We start from the raw sequence: 17,491 nt of genomic DNA, 5'->3' as shown, positions 1-17,491 counted from the left end.
AAACTAGAGGGTCAGTGGCTTAGCTGAAATGTTACACGGTTTTACTTTACTAGGAAAGTGGAAGATAAGTGGAACAATCTCCCAGCAGAGGTGGTAGAGGCTGATGCGTTGAGGGAAATTAAACCTGCATGGGATGGGCATACAGCTTCTGAAGATGACACCAAGGACTGATTTCGTTTTCTAATCTTTATAGCAGGACAAAGGGGCAGACTAGATGGGTCAATCAAGTTCTAGCTGCACACCGAAGGACCATATCAGCCACTCAGACAGCAGTAAAGGTAAGAGAGAAGCGCCGTCAGCCACCAAGTGGTTTTCCTGGTTTGGCCTGACTGTATGTGCCTTTAATAACCTCAAGGACCAGTTTGTGAGGCTGACTTGCTAGGCATCTTTACTACTCCTTGAAGGCCCTGAATACGTGAAACACAATGTTAAAAGGTTTAGAAATAATCTACGCCACAATAAAACCAAGATGATTCCTGAAGGATCTAAAGATATCACCGAGGAATAAACTGGAATACCGTGTACTTGTTCCAGAAGAACAGACAGAGGAACCTAAAGATAAATAAAAATGGACTTAATGTAAACAGCGTATGCATACTCGCTGTTCTGTAAAATGAGTACGTCCCTAGTCCTGCTGCGTGTGCGGCCATTAATTGGGGTAAACCAGGTCTCCAGTCTGTCTAAGATTGGTAAACAGAAGCGATATATTTCGTAAGGAAAAGAAAAATACCCTGTTGCTTTGTGAGCTCTGTGTATTGAATGACTGGTGCAGCTGGGAGCAAAGCTAAAGATCCCCATTCATGGCAGGACGAGCAGCGTAAGATTAATCATAGAATGATCAGTGTGCACCAGGAAGCCCAATGAAGAAAGCAGGGAGCTAGCACTCTATCCGACATAGTCCAACACAAGAGCCATCCTTACCCTGGGCCAAAGAACTAACAATCTGTCAGTCCATAGGCAAACAAAACGGCTTTTTTTTTCCTGCAACAACAAATAAGATTAGCCGACAATCTTCCTTTAGTAAGTAACCCCAGAGGAGTTTTTGAAGAATTAAGAGGTGTTTGTGACTGTCAAGTTTTGTTTAACCCCTTACTGTGCAGGAAAAACACCAACTGTAAAATGGGACATTTAAAACAAACCCCCCCCCAAGACATTTCTGCATGCGTTTCCCAAAATGAACAAATACATGTGGAATGCCAAAGAAATTAAGGGAAAAATAAAAATGTGTGAGTCTAAAATTAAATAGAAAGGGGAGATTTTTACCCAAGAAATATCATTATTTACAGTTACAAAGCTCTGTTAATCCACCAGCACAGATATTTAAGTTGTCTATTGATTTGCACACAGAGTCCTTAACCTATGTACCCTATCCTGGCAGTGAGTGGAGCTTTTTAGTGATTTTGACCTGCTTTAACCAGACTCCCACTGACACTGAACTCAACACTTTCAACACCCCCCCCCTCAAGCATTCTTCTCTGTTCCAAACCCTCCAAATGAATGCATAATTTATGCAGATCTAAATCCCCCTTGGATGTAGTGAAAGCTAACAGACATCCTACACATAAATAAGTGTATCTTTTAGAGAACACTGGGACTCCCCAACATTCTACAGCCTCTCCTACACCCAACACATAGTCCTCCTTACAGAGGTTGCTGGACAGCCCACCTCCCGCAATTCTTAACCCCCTTTTATCCATATGCTCCAACTGCAGCACAATCTGCTTTGCATCAATCCAAGTATTTGCCCGATCAGTTAGTCCATGATAGCATCTCCAAGCTCTGTCATCACAGAGGAGGAGGCTTGGGGTGGAGGGGGGGTCACCAGAGATGGACATGGCTCATCTTCTTCACAAGTCAGGAGAGAGGCTAAGAGACCCCTGCCTCCTGCAATTATTCATGTGATTCTGTTCTCACTGCCCCCTCTCCTTCTCTCCATCAGCAGCTTGCTCTCAGCCTCTGCCTGCCCCCTCCCTCCTCTCTCTCCCTTTCAGACTCTCTCTCTCTCTGTTGCATTCTTTGCCAGGAGCTCCCAGCTCCACTAGGATCTTTTTTAGCTGGGCTGGAGTGTATCAGGACTTTAAGATGATGCTGGATCCTCATAACATATCCATGTGACTGGGAGCTTCTCGTTGTTTAAAGTGTTAGTCTTAGGATCAGAGCTGAAGATTCCATCCACCCAGGTAAGGATATGAGCTGCCCCTTCCACCCTGAAGGGATCTCTGTCTGTCTCCCTGTCTATTTGCATCTCCTTGTCCTCTTGCCTTGTGAGTTGAGGGCTTCTTCAGGATGCCATCAGGGACCTTGGAAAACTGGAAGCTCCTTGAAGAAGGAGGCTGGAAAGGGTATACAGTCCAGGAGGAACTTATAATCCAGGTTGGGCATGGAGATATTTTATGTTTTTTTTGCATAAGACCAATTGGAGCTTTGCACTTCCCAAGAGCAAGAATTTGGCTGTTTTTTGGTTTATGGTAACTCTTAGGGTCTCAGTTCATGGCTCTTTTTTGATTCATCCGTTCCCTTTATATCCTTTATATCCTTTTTATTAATATATTTGACAGGTTACTTGGCATGTAGATTGAGGGTTAAATATTGGACCTTTTTTCTTAATTCTGGGTAACATTATGTCTGATGGAGGTGAATTCAGAAAAAGGGATGGCTCTTTGCAGAAGAAGGAACATCTCTGAGATAATTTGGAGTATATGAAACTGGTTCGCTTTTCATTAGTATGTGAATTAACCCATTCTGTGCCAGGTGGCTTACCTGTGCATGAGTGTACAGTAGCCCAATGCATTTTACATGATGCGATGTGCATGACATGCGTCATATCGATGCTTTTGTTGGTTAGTGCAATGCAGAAAGGGTTAATGTCCTTCGTGCCCATCTGTGGGATTTGTGGCTAAGACAGTGGCAGTTGCACTGTGCTGGCGGTGAAGGGGTTAACCAGATAACAAGCAGGGCTCTGTTGCATGCAGAACTGATGCCTTTTTAAGGACTAAAATGGACATGTGGCACTAAAGGGGTTAACTTAATTCCAGTTTGTATTATTATTATAATTGCTACAACGTATATTTTTCTGCAGAAATAATGTATCTTGCAGTTGATCTGGATTCTAACTATGAAGGGGCTTCACCAGCACGGTTAACTCTTTAAGTGCTGGAACTCAGATCATCTGTGGCAGCAAATGGGTTACTGATTCAGTAAATAGTGTTGAGCAGTCCTTTAGTGAGACATCATATACCTTTCATATCTGATATTTCCATGTAACGGTCTCACTGCCTTCCCAAACCATCTTGTGTAATGTATGCTTAATATTTTATAGGGAGAACACGTATTCCTCTAGCTGTTCTTAAGAAGGATCCTTGGGGTATGATTATTAAAATAAAAAAAAAACCTAACATAAAATTAACCCTGCAGCTGCCTCTAGAACACTTAAGTAAGCCTAAAACAAGTATATGTAGAGTTAAATTAAAAGACAGCAATGACAGAAAATGACTTAATTATATAAAAATACATGTACAGTTCCACTGGTTAAAGTGTGCAGAGTCTTGCAGTGATCCTGTGTTTATTCTATATGTATGTATATATCGTCTAAGCTAGACATTACTGATAAACAGCCGGTTGCTGTGTTATAACACTGACCACAATGTCTAAATCTACCTTCAGTTGATAAAAAAATGACTGTTACAGACATTGCATCGCCCATTCAGCTTGTACAGAAGAATAGATTGTCCTTCAATTATTTAACCATGGCACAATATAGCAAGAAATAAGAACCAGCTGCTGAAAGAGCTTTACTTAACCCTGTCAGCGCCAGAGGGATAAGCTACATGCACCCTTGCATCCATGATTTGCTTACGTACTCACTTGACCCTTTTCTTACGGATTAACTGCGCAATTATGGTTGATTATAACTATTTACTGAATGTGTATATATATATATATATATATATATGTGTGTGTGTGTGTGTATATATATATATATATATATATATATATATATATATGTATATATATATATATATATATATATATATATTAGTTATACGCACTATACTTAATATACATTTTTTTTCATTTAAATAAGGCTGTCTAGTCCTGAGTGTTACAATGAAGTGTATCTAAATCAATTCTTTTTTCCACTGAGGAATTCAATCACAAGTGGATGATTGTGAAGTGTCTAGATTTTTATGAGAAGGGAAATTCAAGTCCTTCTTAGACCAAAAATACTTTAAGACGTTTAAGCCGCAGAGCGCAGATGCTAGCTGTAAGTTTTATCACTTTATGCTATTCGTCTTCATCAATAGCATTTCATTTTCTTCTAAAACAAACTGCCCTCTTATAGACAATTCCTTACAATGTGTATACTACATGTAGTAATTACTATTACCCTATCTGGATAAAATAGCAGAAGGAAGGAAGTTAAAGTGGTTAAACAATACTTAAAATATAAGACCTCAGATTTCTGTCCTTGAGTTTATAAAGTGGCAAAGTATTTGGCGAGTGTAATTCAGATTTAAGGATTAATAGACCAACTATTCAGCATATATATTTGTAAACACTGATACAAAGAGACATTGATATCCTTGGTTGTTAGATTCACTAATTAAAAGCTAAATAGATAACTATATTGGCTTACGGTGTAAAGGGATTTATTAGCAAAATGCCACCAAAAGGGCAGAAAGAACCATGGAGTCTGTCCAGCACTTTAACATGTTAATTGGGGGTTCTGTTGTACTATTTTTGGGGCAAGCAAACTACCCAGGAAATTATTAAACAGCATTGTTACTACTGTAGGATAAAGGGGTAACGATTCCCTGTGACAGTTTTAGCCCCTCCAAATGTATACGTGAGATAAATCCCACTTAAGAAAAAAAATCCACAAAAACCCTAAAAGAACAGACTATATATAAAAGTGGTTCCCTGCCCTTTAATAAGACTTTAGGAACACTGCTTAAAACATGAGGCCTAATACAGTGATATCACATAAAAAAATAAATCACATCTTGCAGAAGTGTTTCTGATCATTTTTGTCAGTGCTGATTTTTAGGATTCTTAAAAAAAATATAATATGAATTTGTAGCAACACAATTTTATTTTTTAAGTTGTTAACAATAGAATACAGTTAATGTTCATTGTAATTGGTTTAAAATGTATGTTAATTTGAGAATATTTTTTTTTGAATGTAAATATTTACTCAGCATTTTTATTTTAATATTTACATGTGATTTCAAGTTATATATTTTTCTCCAATAGTTATCCCTATATAATTCTTTTTTAACATTTCTTAAACAAACATTTGTTTGAATAAGGCCATTATTGTTTTAGTAATCTCTGAAAACATTGTCCAAAGTTTCTGGTAAAGTGGTTTCAGATTTAGACGTAGGTTTATGCCTAGGGAACCTCCATTAGATGGCACAATAAATTCGTTGTTCTTTTGGAATCAGACTTTTGAATAGGGTTAAAGGTTAAATTGCCAAAGGGATATTCCGTCAGTATGAATCATAATTTCAAAAAGAAGAAAAAAAAAACACAATATAAATTTTGTAACTTTAAAACAACTCCAAAAGTAAAATAGAATGTTAAATGTTTAAGAAAAAAAAAATCACAGTTACATAGATAGTTGATACAACAGAGTTTTGGTGAAGCTATAGGTTGGTGTAACTTCCACTATAGCCTTAAGCACCTTTTTTTTTGTTTCTCCATTTGGGACCTCCTTACCATCAAATTAGCATAAAAGCAAATAAAACAATTTTTTAAACCATATTATTTGTTATTTGTCTTGGTAACGGTTTTGATGTCTGTCCATGTACTGATCTCACATCAATGGCTTATTAGGAGGTAGACGTTTATTGAAATGGGTGGGATTCCATAAAAGGACAAAGTGAGAAACCTGTTTCGCGTTCAGGCCGACTCCACCCACCGATAACGCAATTTGGTGTTAATAAATACATAATAAAATTCATAAATACATAATAAAAAAAAATATCATACATAAATACATAATAAAATTTAGAAAATGATCTTGGGCAATCTCCTTAAGAGTACTCCATTATATGCTTATGTTCTTAATTATGTCCTATTGTATATATAATATATATATATATTTTTTTACTTTTAATACCTCGTTTTCCTTTTCTTTTTATTATTTTTTTTACCCCCTTCCCGCTTTTCCTAAACACATTTTGCGCTATTTTGAATGTATCGAAGGGTTTGTATACCACAGCGGTAACTAAAGTGGTATAACAAAAGTATATGGAAAATGTAGGCCATTGTAATCATCGCCTGGCACTTCAGGATACCCCGCTCGGGGTACATAGCGGTGCAATTCATTTCCTGACTAGTTGTCTCACACCGATACCTTCGATATGCCAGAAACAAAGTCTTTTTTTTGATCTGCTTGAGCCAGAGCAGGAAGACAAATTCCTGCAAGGCATATTGTTTTCATGGCTGTCGAGATACCAGCCAGTACTTTGGAAGGGGGTTTATGTGAGAAAGGGAGGGGAGTTACAGCTATTTCAACATCTGGTAATGATTCCCCTACAGGTTTTGTTTTCCTTTGCTTTACATATGTTCATAATTTCAGGAGTCTTCATCAGTTCCCCACATAATCCTTTCATTCCGAGGCCTAATGAAGGCCTCATGCTCAACCTTACACTAGAAAGAGACTATTATGGAAGGATGGGGGATGTTTACGATGACCTTAAAAATAGTTTTGGGTTCTTTTTCTGAGACTTTGTTTATTCAACCAATTCATCCCTTAACGCGTTCTTTTTTTTAAGACTTTGTTTACGCAATTGAAACTTTGACTTGTAATGTTTTGTTAAACATATAAATTAATGACATATTGGCGTTCCTGTCGTTGATAACTATACGATTTGTATAACATAGGAGCTGGCAAAGGGAAAAAAAAAATCTCAATTTATTTATGAGGTGTTTTGATTTGTAAACTGGGCATCACTTTTTGTTTACTCGCAGTTCCCCGTATGACCACTAGGTGTATACAAGATACATTTCCTCCAATACATGATCCTTTGTGTGTAGCTTCTATAGTTTTTTGTGGATCATTTTAGTCCAGATTATGTTGCGAGTTTGTTTTGTTGGTACGCAAAATGGTTGGCTTGTTCAGTCACTAGTCCACTTTGCTTGCGTGCTAAATGTCACTAACTGGTTAATATTTTACTTGCATTAACAAATTCAAGTACACAAAAATATGGTATATATTTTCTTTCATAAGGTTGTTTTTTATTGATAGAAAAGGGTTCAGTGTTGGTCTTCTTTTGGTGGAATATAGAGGAAAGCCAACTTATTCTAGAATGACTTCTATTACTAGAAAGTTTTTTTTTCTCCAAAGCAGGGAAAAATATGCACATATTTTAACAATTGAATTACTTATGATCTATGAAAACCTTTCATGAGTATAGTCAAGGTCTGGAAATGTCTTTGGTGGGCTATAAATTTGTGCTCCTGGTGTGTCAGTGATCATATTAACACATTTTTTTGCTGCGGAAGAGGCTTGACAAAGATTTTAGGCCGCTCTGCATCCCGTTAAGGTTCTACGTGAGCTTCAGTCAGTCTGAAGGAACTGATGTCTGACGATTATTCTTTTGGAACATGAGTAATCACTAGAGGGCAGTAATGCTCTTTCTTAAACCTGAGACAGTGGCCCGTACAAGTCTGAGGGCAGTATGGGAAGATGGTTTGTTACCACCAGCAATGTGGGGAGTCTCGAGGGAGACAGAATTTAATCTAGCTGTGGTTCAGCCTAATGCTCAGACAGTCTGTCAGGATTAACATCTTTCTACTGACTGGTTTCCGTTACCGTCGTGCTTTTTTTTTTTCTCATTGTAGCACCTTTCTAGAAAGTTTGGGAAACCGTTTAAATTTTGATCGTCTGAGGAGTTTTTCCGTCGAAATGGAGTTTCAAAATAAAAGCCATCAACTCAATTGGCAGGAGTGATTTGGAGGGATTTATTCTCTATGTACTTGTATCGGGAAGAACATCACATCACTAAATCAAGGATAGAGAAGAAAACGACAAAAACAAAAATAAAATTGGAAATTCTAAAGCCGCGGCGCTCTGTGCCTATTTTTTTCTTTTTTGGGGGGACTTTATTATATGTGTCACCAAGTCTCAAATCTATTAACAAAACATCCAAATGAAAAAATATGCTATTTAATTAAGTACTTCATTAATTCAGAATAAAACACTTTTTTCTCAGTTTGAAAGGGAGGTTCTTATACAAAATAAAGTCCGAAATTTTGAATTGGCTTTATTAACCCTTAATGGGTTAGTGGTAGATATTAGAAGTTTTATTAACTTTTACCTCTGTGGTACATAGTTACTGTAGACATGATCATTATACATTAACGTAGCTTGTTTATATTACTAGTGTTAAACATTGACCGTACAAGGTTACGAGAGCAGTGAAAATAGCTCGTATGTGATTGGGCCTCATTGTTTTTAATTAAATAATACAATAAAGGAAAATTCTGTTTCAGCGGTTTTCCTGTACTTATCTTCACCCTTTGCTTTCCTAGCAGTTTTCCTGGTTTGGCATTTTATAGGTTTGCTGTGTGAGTAATAAGATGCAACCAAAATGCAATTCATAGCTGCCAGCTATCCTAGAATTCCCGGAAGTCCCTTGATTTTACTGGTTACTTCTGTCCAGTGGTTTAACAATAGAATATGTAGCTTTTGTGGTTTGTTGGTGTCCCCAGAAGCAATATTACTGTCAAAAAGTTTTGTCGTTTGATATAATCACGTATTTTATACATGCGTACATATGATATGTTAAACATAAATTAAAAATGCAGTTTCACTTCTAGTTGAGCAAATAAACCTTAGCAGATCTGTAATTTTATGGTTTACCATGCAGTTTAGTCGAATAAAAAAACACAATCTCTTTAGAAGGTTTTTCTGGTTTTCTATGGCAATTACCTATCAGTGGCTGCTTTTGTGTCACATGATAGTTACATGTTCCTTGAAAAATCCTGAATGACTCAAAATTTGACATGACTAAAGTGTTCTGCCAGGGGAAGTTTTAAGCGTTCTACAGTACAAGGCATAATGTTTTGAACATTTCATTTATAAAAGTGCTAAATACAGCGGTGTAGGCGTTAGAGCACATTTTAACCACTGATCTTGTTTATGCATTTTATCAAAATTATATGGCTTTGCTTCTCTCAAAAAGTTAATAAAGCATCTTTTCCCTACTAATGATGTCACGCGTTTCTCTGTTGTGTTTGGTTTAAGTAGTTTTAATTCACTGTTTGAGATTTTAGTTTAAGGATTTGTCTTGATCCGGATTACAAACAGCATTTTAGGCGCCTAATAGAATATTTAAGACGTGACTTGCGAGTGGTAAAGTGTCACTGGAATGCTTGTGGTTTTCATGTTGGCAAATACACTATACAAACTGGGAGATAAATGGAACAGCCTCCCATCGGAAGTGGTAGAGAGTAATACAGTAAGGGAATATAAACATGCATGGGATCGACATATGGCTCCTGAATCTAAGACCAACAACTGATTAAGAGTCTTACAGCTGAAAAAACAGACAGACTAGATGGGCCTGATCTGTCGTCAAATTCTCTGTTTCTAATTGGCTAAAACAAAACCCTTTAAAAAAAATAAATAAAAAAAATGGGCTTTTATAATATCTATTCAGTTTATAGTTAAGGTGTAAAAATTGTCTATTCACACAACAGAAGTATGCATAGTTTCAGGAGGTTTATCCTCACAAGTTGAATGCTGTAAATTGAAGCTCAATGGGTGACAGTGTTTATTTTATCCTATTTATAGCTGTTATAATTTTGTTCTTATTATCTCCCTTTTTATACAAATCTTTGAGATGCAAGAGTTATTTAAAGGGATAGCACAATCCCAGACTTAAAAGGGTTAAAAAGAAGAAATGTGCCTTCATGCACAATATGATTTGGATCAGTTATGTGACTATTTCTTAAAACAATATTAATACTGATTTCTGATACATTTATATATATTAATTTGCCAAACAGTCACTCATTCTATAAACACACACATCTATTTGGCAAGTGAATGTCACAATTACAGCCCAGCATGCTAAAGGAAAACTACTAATTGACATTAGAACATGTTGCTGCCACAGCAGAAGCCCATTGCAGCCCATGCGGTATAGCCAGCATTTTGCTTATATTTGTTTTAAAGACTTTTAACTTCAGTGTTTTATATTTTTCAGCTAATAATATAAATAGATTGCTATGGATACATATCAATATAGAATTTGATGTCAGCTAAGGACTATTCAGCCCATCTAGTCTGTCTGACTTCAGACCTTAAAAAGTTTTGTAAAATAACAGAAACAGGATTGTTCTAGGGAGCGTTTTGGATTATATTTTCCCTATTGGGTCTTTTTTTTTTTTTTTTTCAAGATTGTGGATGAATTATTAATTTTCCCTGGTATACTGCATTTTTGACTGCGCATGTGCAGGTGGCCATTTCATCAGCTTTTTCATGTTAAAGTAAGGGGGGCTCTTGCACTCTCTCAGTGTGTGTTATCCTGCCAGTGGTCCCGCACTTCAAGACCCGATCTGCCCATTGGCCCCAAGCCCACCTGGCATTTGCCATCTCTGCACACTCTGAAAAACAATGTCTACTTATTGATTATATAATGATTCCAGAGTAGTGTTTTTTAGTCTAGAATCCATGGTCACTATGAGAGGTTTACTCATGGAGTTGAACTGAAAACCCTGCATTTTTTCACACACCGTTAACACCAGTCAAGGTGCAGACAGGTCACTGAATCGAGCTGGTGGCCTCCGATGTTGTGCAATCCTTTCTAAATCATGGTTTTCAATCTATTGCAGTTCGCTAAATAATGTGTACATAAATCATCATTACTTTTCAAGGACATGCAACACTCACCTGTTCTGATGCCACTTGGAAAGGTGAAGGGTATTTCAGGGAGCCAAGCTTTGTTCCTATAACACAAAATGTGAAAATAGTATTTAATTAAGCATACCAGGACTGTGGACCAAGCAACTTGTGCATGTGACCAAGAGTGCCAAATTAAAGCAATTAGGGTGCAGAGATTGCCCACTAAACATCATTAATATGACTTAATGTGGGAGTCGTAAAAGGAAAAAAACACTACAAATGCAGCACCCTCTTTACGTAATGTAGCGGTTTGTCTTAGACAGTCAGTTTTAGTTTTGTCAGACCCTTTGAATGTATGGACTGTAAGAAGTGCTGGGAAAATTGTTGGCGCTATACAATAATAATAATAATAATAATAATAAAATGCAAACCCACAAGTGATGTCTATGGATCAGTATCCAAGACATTTGATGACTCAAGAAATCCAACTTAATTTGAATATAAGGGGCATTGAAGAATACAATAGATTATTAAGAATGGGAGGCTTTGAAATACCCACAACAAAAAATTTACTTTACTTATATTATAAACAATACTTATGGTTTTTATGATTATTATTCATAATGAATCCCTTTATTTATATTGAACTGCAGAAATGTATATGCCAGCGGGTGCATTCATTTATTGCACTTTGTTAACCCCCCCCCTCTAATAACGCAGGTCGCGGTTTAGGAAGCGGAAGAATGCCAGATTGACATGACTGCTCAAGAGCACATTGCCACATATAATAGAACACCGGGAATAAAAGAGAGAACAATACCCCGGGGGCGAATGAGATTTTTGGACAAGTTTTGTTTTATTGGAAGAGCACTCCTATGGCATGTTAATATGAGGTCAGAGATTGTCACTGTCTATTATGGCTAAATGCACAGAGAGAATACAGCTAGCGTTCGTGAAAGCTTGTCTATAAGGGCTTCACTGCTCCTTATTCTGCGGCTTAAAGCAGTCGATCAACTGAATCAGCAGAAGATTTTATCAGAGCTGTTAATAGTATTGTAATGAATTCGGAATTGAAGCAGAGAAGATCAATGAGAAGGAAGTGTGTGTTAGGGAGCTTAAAGAGAATGGTTATTGAAGGATGACAAGGTATATGCATTGGATGCATCTTTTCAGGAAAAGCAAAGCATTCTTTTTGTCTGGCTGGGATCTATAGGTGTCCATTGACGCACAAACGAACCCCTTTATTTAATTATAGTTCCGGTTTTTTATACTTCTTAAAAACCAGGAGATAAATCAGGAAATTGTATTCTGCAAAAACAAATCTATCTTTTGGAACTGCATTTCTTGTGCATATATGTCTACAATCACATACAATTTTATTTTTCTTACTTCTTAGTAAGACTAAATTACACAATACCCTTGTTTAATTTCATAGGTATCATTGTCATATCAGGAACGCGATCAGCGGACAATAATCATACATATAGTTTTTAGGAGAATAAATGATAGAATTACAGAAAGGTTGCAATGGATTTAGTAAATCCCAGTTCTCCACTTCCATTGGGCTTATATGTCCTCCACTTATTTTATTAGGTTGGCTGTATAGGTAGGGGGTCGTTAACTGCTGAGATCTTACTCTGATTGATAAATCTCAACTAATATGTGATTAGTTATACACGGAAGCCATGTAGAAGAAAGTCAGAGGACCATGGACCATGTGCCCGGCGTGCCAGATAGCGAGTCGGGGCCTGGAGGAAGATATATTTATTTCAACTGCAAGATTCCTAAGTTGTCTAATTACATTCAAACCAGAATGTAATAAATTTTAGCCGTAAGCTATTAAATACATTTTTAAATAACCTGGGTTTAATTATGCTTCAGCTTAAAAACCAGGCTGATCAAGTGACATAGGACACAGAAGAACCCACGGCATGATTGGGTCCCGTAGCAGAAATCGTTGTTTAAACATTAAAACCCCACTTCTATCGTATGAAAGGGGAATGCTATGTGCACCTTAAATTAGTGCTCTTTTAAATCCTATATTTTAGACTCTGCAAGCTTAATCTACATTCATGTTTTAAAACAAATTGCTAGGATTCCAAGAATTTATGCAGAGTCTAATGATAGAAAAATACATGTTCCTAACCTCAAAACACCAAGTACAGCTACAATTAACTATCACATTTTAAGCACTGATTGCAGCGCTTTCATGCCGTCGTCTGCTTTGTTAGAAAGAATTATGGAAACACTCTGTTTAGCAAGTTCTCTCCTACCCGGAGAGAGACAAAAGACAGTTAAGCAAATTACCTTTCTATAAGGCTAGTTTTCTCACTTGTGTTCACAATGATTGTTAAGGGTATTCATTTGCCATACCCATCAAGTGAGTTTTGCATCTGTAGAGGGTCCGGATACCATTGTTGACGTTATTGTTGCAACCTCAGCCCCTGCAGCTTCAACGGTGCCCCTTAAATGTGACGCTAATGATTATGGCATCTGTAATTATTTATTGCCAGCCGTGTGTTTGTTATTACATCACTTCTTTTTTTGTGCAAAATTGGTACTTTGTGTTGATTTGTAGGTAGCCCGACATTTTGTATCATGCCTGTGATTGTAGGTCTCAAGAAAGTAGACTCTTGATGGAATCTCAGGACATTCAGTGGGGCTGATGGGTGATGGGTGACTACACATTGCTTCTGAGATGATGTTGTTAATACAATGGGATGATACTGCGCCAATAGGAAAGGTGACAACTCTCAGACCTGGGGGCCAATCACACCAAGTGTCCCAATAATAAAGCAACCCAAACCCAAAGATATCTCTCAGGGAACATGTTCTGTGTGCACTGTCCTTTCCAGAACGCACTTACAGAAAGAGAACGTATAGAAAATCCAGCAGTTGTTGATATAAAATGATCCAGTCATCATGGAAATCCCACCTTAACGCCCTCTTAGTCTAGACAACCAGGTGGCTACTGTTTAATTTCTATGAAGCACTCAGAAAAAAGCTTCACCTATTGGCCCTAAATCATAAAATCAGACAAGCCCAGGAGCCCAGAGACTGCTACCCTTGGCCAGTCCTCTCCTGAATATAGATCAGCACATACTAAACATCAACATAAATGACAAAATGTAAGCTCCTCCTCACCTGTTGTTTCTGTAGGTCAAATTGTTATGTTATTTTGTTACTTGTTATGTCTACCCATTTGTACAGCACTACAGAACAGGATGGCGCTGTTGAAAAAAATAAATAATAAACACATCATGATGTAATGCGAGAGGGTGTTGACAATAAAGGAGCAATGTAAGTGTTAATTGCTGAAAGATTAGTTGACCTAAGTGGAGAGCTGCCTTTATGCAACATTAGTTTACATATACAAATACCATCTGTTTAGGGAGGGTCATTTCGTTATATTGTTCAGATAAAACTTAGGTGGTTCGAGAGCCAAGAGCGATGAACTCTTGGGTGGGAAACACTGTCAATAACGAACAACTGTTACGGATGGAATATCCCATCCCGATGGAGAACATTTAACCTTTTTACGAAAATACCACCAGATTTTAATTTCCCCCTCAAGGCCAAGTCAGTTCCACGTTACAATCGGAGATCTGATCAAGTTATTACTACTTACATAAAAATACATTGTTTTTTCCCCTTAGTTATTATTACCAGTTTTTTTTTTTAAGAAATATGAAAAAGAGAAATGTGTTCTTTATAGAAAACAGCATTACGGTTTGTCCTCTGTGGGTTTTACTCTCGAATACTTGGTTTTCTACTTATCGTGTGTTGGTTTTTTTTTTGTACTTTGCTTAACGGAATTAGATTTGGAAATTCAAACCTTGGGGTATTAAGAAAAATAAGGAAATGAATATAAATTTTCCTGATGTGTTTTGCAGACTAAAACCCAACATCTGGGGCTCGATTTAATAAGGGATCTATATAGAAAGATTTAACTGTTTGCATTAAAACCTAACAACTCAGAAATTCTCTTCTTGGATATTAAGCAGTTTAAACTGTGGGTTGATGTAGCCACTAAGTTTAACTGGATGGACTTAACTGGTGGGACCTTTGATACCATGTATCTTTTCTGCTTTGATGTCCTTGCAAGACCTGATGGGTCTACTGTATGATGTCATATTCCAGTGCTCTCCCTCACTGGATCTATTAATAAACCAGATGAAAGGTATATTTGCTTCCTTGCACCGAAACAACAGTGGATTGTGGTCCCCTTTCACCGGGAAAGCAATGGTTTAAACAAGCCAGCGAAAATTTGGAAACATAGTTACTTCTACTTCGTGATTAGACTTTTCCTTGGTTATGGTTAATGGATATCTGCCAATGGACAATTATTTGATTAATGGAGAACCAGCAACAACTTGCATTATCTGTAATGTGAGGTTGGGGAACGGAGAAGCTACTCCTAAAGATCACAGTTATTTCCGTGATATTGAGGTTAATGAGAATAAGAAAGTGTGCAACTCAGTTGGAATGGGTTGGTTTTGAATTATATGGAATGGAAAATAACTATTCAAGACCAGAGTTGTCTTGTTGTAAAACACCAGGAAGGATTCAAAAGAATATGATCACATCTAGGCATCTTATGAGGTCATATCTGAGACATCAGCCATAGTTACATCAAAAGGTTTAAACTGATAGGAGATTTTTTTTTTTTTTTTTACATTTTTTATTATGAAATTTATTTAGAAAATTGACACAACTTGTACGTTATTAACATTAAAAGCAAATCCTATTCAAATATGTCAAAACGCCACAAAACCAAATATGTACTCTGGCCCAGGTATCTGGTAAAGGAAAATTATTTCATTATAATGGGAAAGCAGAAGCAAATTGGTATTATCTATAATGTGAGGCTGGGGAACGGTGAAGCTATTGCTAAAGATAACACAACTTGTCTCAGCCATAATGATTATTGATTTGGGAGGGAATTATGTCAAAACAGCACGCAGAAATCCTAACAGAAAAATCCTTATATGCAGCATACAAATGACTTTGGAGAATTTAGACTCAATTGAGCATCGGGAAAGGTATACAAGAATCTTCTTCATACCATGTATTATGAGTCTCTGTAGATACTTGGTATACTGGATTTGTAATTATATTGGCTTGTCCAAGCATGGGAAACTAAATCCATTGACATATTTTAATCCTCACCATTTCACTAAGTTTCTAGATAATGATTAGAAGTATTTATAAACCCATTCGTCCTTCAGTTGTCATTAGTAGAAACCCTATAATGTTAAATTTACCCCGTGGGCACATCCCAGCACCTCAGGCCGTTTTGGGTATGCTCCCCAGCACTGTATACAGTTATAACCCCCCAGCGTTATCTACAGTAATAAACTACCCACCGCTGCATACAATAATTACCCCCCAGCACTGTATACAGTAATAACCCCCAGCGTGGTATATAGCAGTAAGCCCCCCAGCGCTGCATACAGTAATACCCCCCAGCACTGCATACAGTAATAACCCCCAGCACTGTATACAGGAATAACCCCCCAGCGTTATATACAGTGATAAATTACCCAGCGCTGCATACAGTAATTACCCCCCAGCACTGTATACAGTAATAACCCCCCCAGCACTGCATACAGTAATTACCCCCAGCACTGTATACAGTAATATAACACCAGCGCTCTATACAGTAATAACCCCCATTGTCGGCGGTCATGAGATAATTTGGGTGACTTTAGCTGCTCAAACACCGCACTAAGCTGATGCTTTACTGCAATGCTAATGACATCCGTTCCTCTATAAATTTCCATTAGACAGAGAGTCCGACTGGGCGATTAAGACTAAGTCATTCTACTGCTTTTGTTCTATTGTAGTAGATTTCAAGGCTAGAACACATTCAAATGGCTAACATGCAGCTGCCTGAAAACAAAGTATTTTTTCAAATCATATTTTCTATCTGATATTAGTAATAAAAACAGTGGGAGTTCTTCTTTAAACTTTTGCATGCCAGTGGGATATGAACAAATATTCCCTCTCTGGCACCGAAAGAGTGCAGCTATCAAATCACAATGAAGAAATTACTTTGTAGAAATGATCACTTCTGTAACACAACCACTGTCTGTGATATCTGGTTAGATGTGACACCTAATGGGCAGCATAACCTCTTTTTTTTAAGTTTAGATGGGGGTCACGTAAGGTGGCCGCTGCAATAATTACCCATTCTCTCCGGGTCTGCCAGGCCATTCTCTGTACCAGAGATGTGAAACAGATTGTACACACACATCAGATTACACAGTATTTCGCTATCCATCTGCACTATTTTTTTTCAATACTTCTGGGTATCTTTAAATAGACACAGAGAAAGATGAAATTCCTTCTCGAACTCTGTACCTCCACAGAAATGTGTCCAATCAGCCCAATTTCCAATTCTCATGTGAAAAAGCACAAGGGTATTTAGATTTAGACAAATTTAGACAAATTCTAAAATGTAACAAATGTGTGCAACTGCGTTGAAATTTGGATTTCAAAGATGATTTGCAATTTTAGGGAAATGCAAACCAACTTTTCAAAATCCCAGTTGTTCTGGCCCTAAACATCGGGAAGGGTCCAAAATAGTGAGGACATATCCCGGCATGCTATAAGGTCATACCCAACATGGGAAGT

At 37.3% G+C, this 17,491-nt stretch overlaps 1 protein-coding gene across 2 annotated transcripts in view; it reads left to right on the top strand.

The window, feature by feature from the left end:
• The first annotated feature begins 1,997 nt into the window (after positions 1-1,997).
• CDH11 (cadherin 11) overlaps positions 1,998-17,491 on the top strand; it is a 53,623-nt gene continuing 38,129 nt past the window's right edge. For both annotated transcript variants that reach the window (XM_053449635.1, XM_053449634.1), the window contains exon 1: positions 1,998-2,180. The gene's annotated coding sequence lies outside the window, so the exon portion shown is untranslated. The remainder of the gene's footprint in view (positions 2,181-17,491) is intronic.

Source organism: Spea bombifrons, chromosome 10, assembly GCF_027358695.1.
Source record: "Spea bombifrons isolate aSpeBom1 chromosome 10, aSpeBom1.2.pri, whole genome shotgun sequence".
NCBI lineage: Eukaryota > Metazoa > Chordata > Amphibia > Anura > Pelobatidae > Spea > Spea bombifrons.
This window is presented reverse-complemented; position numbering and strand designations above follow the sequence as displayed.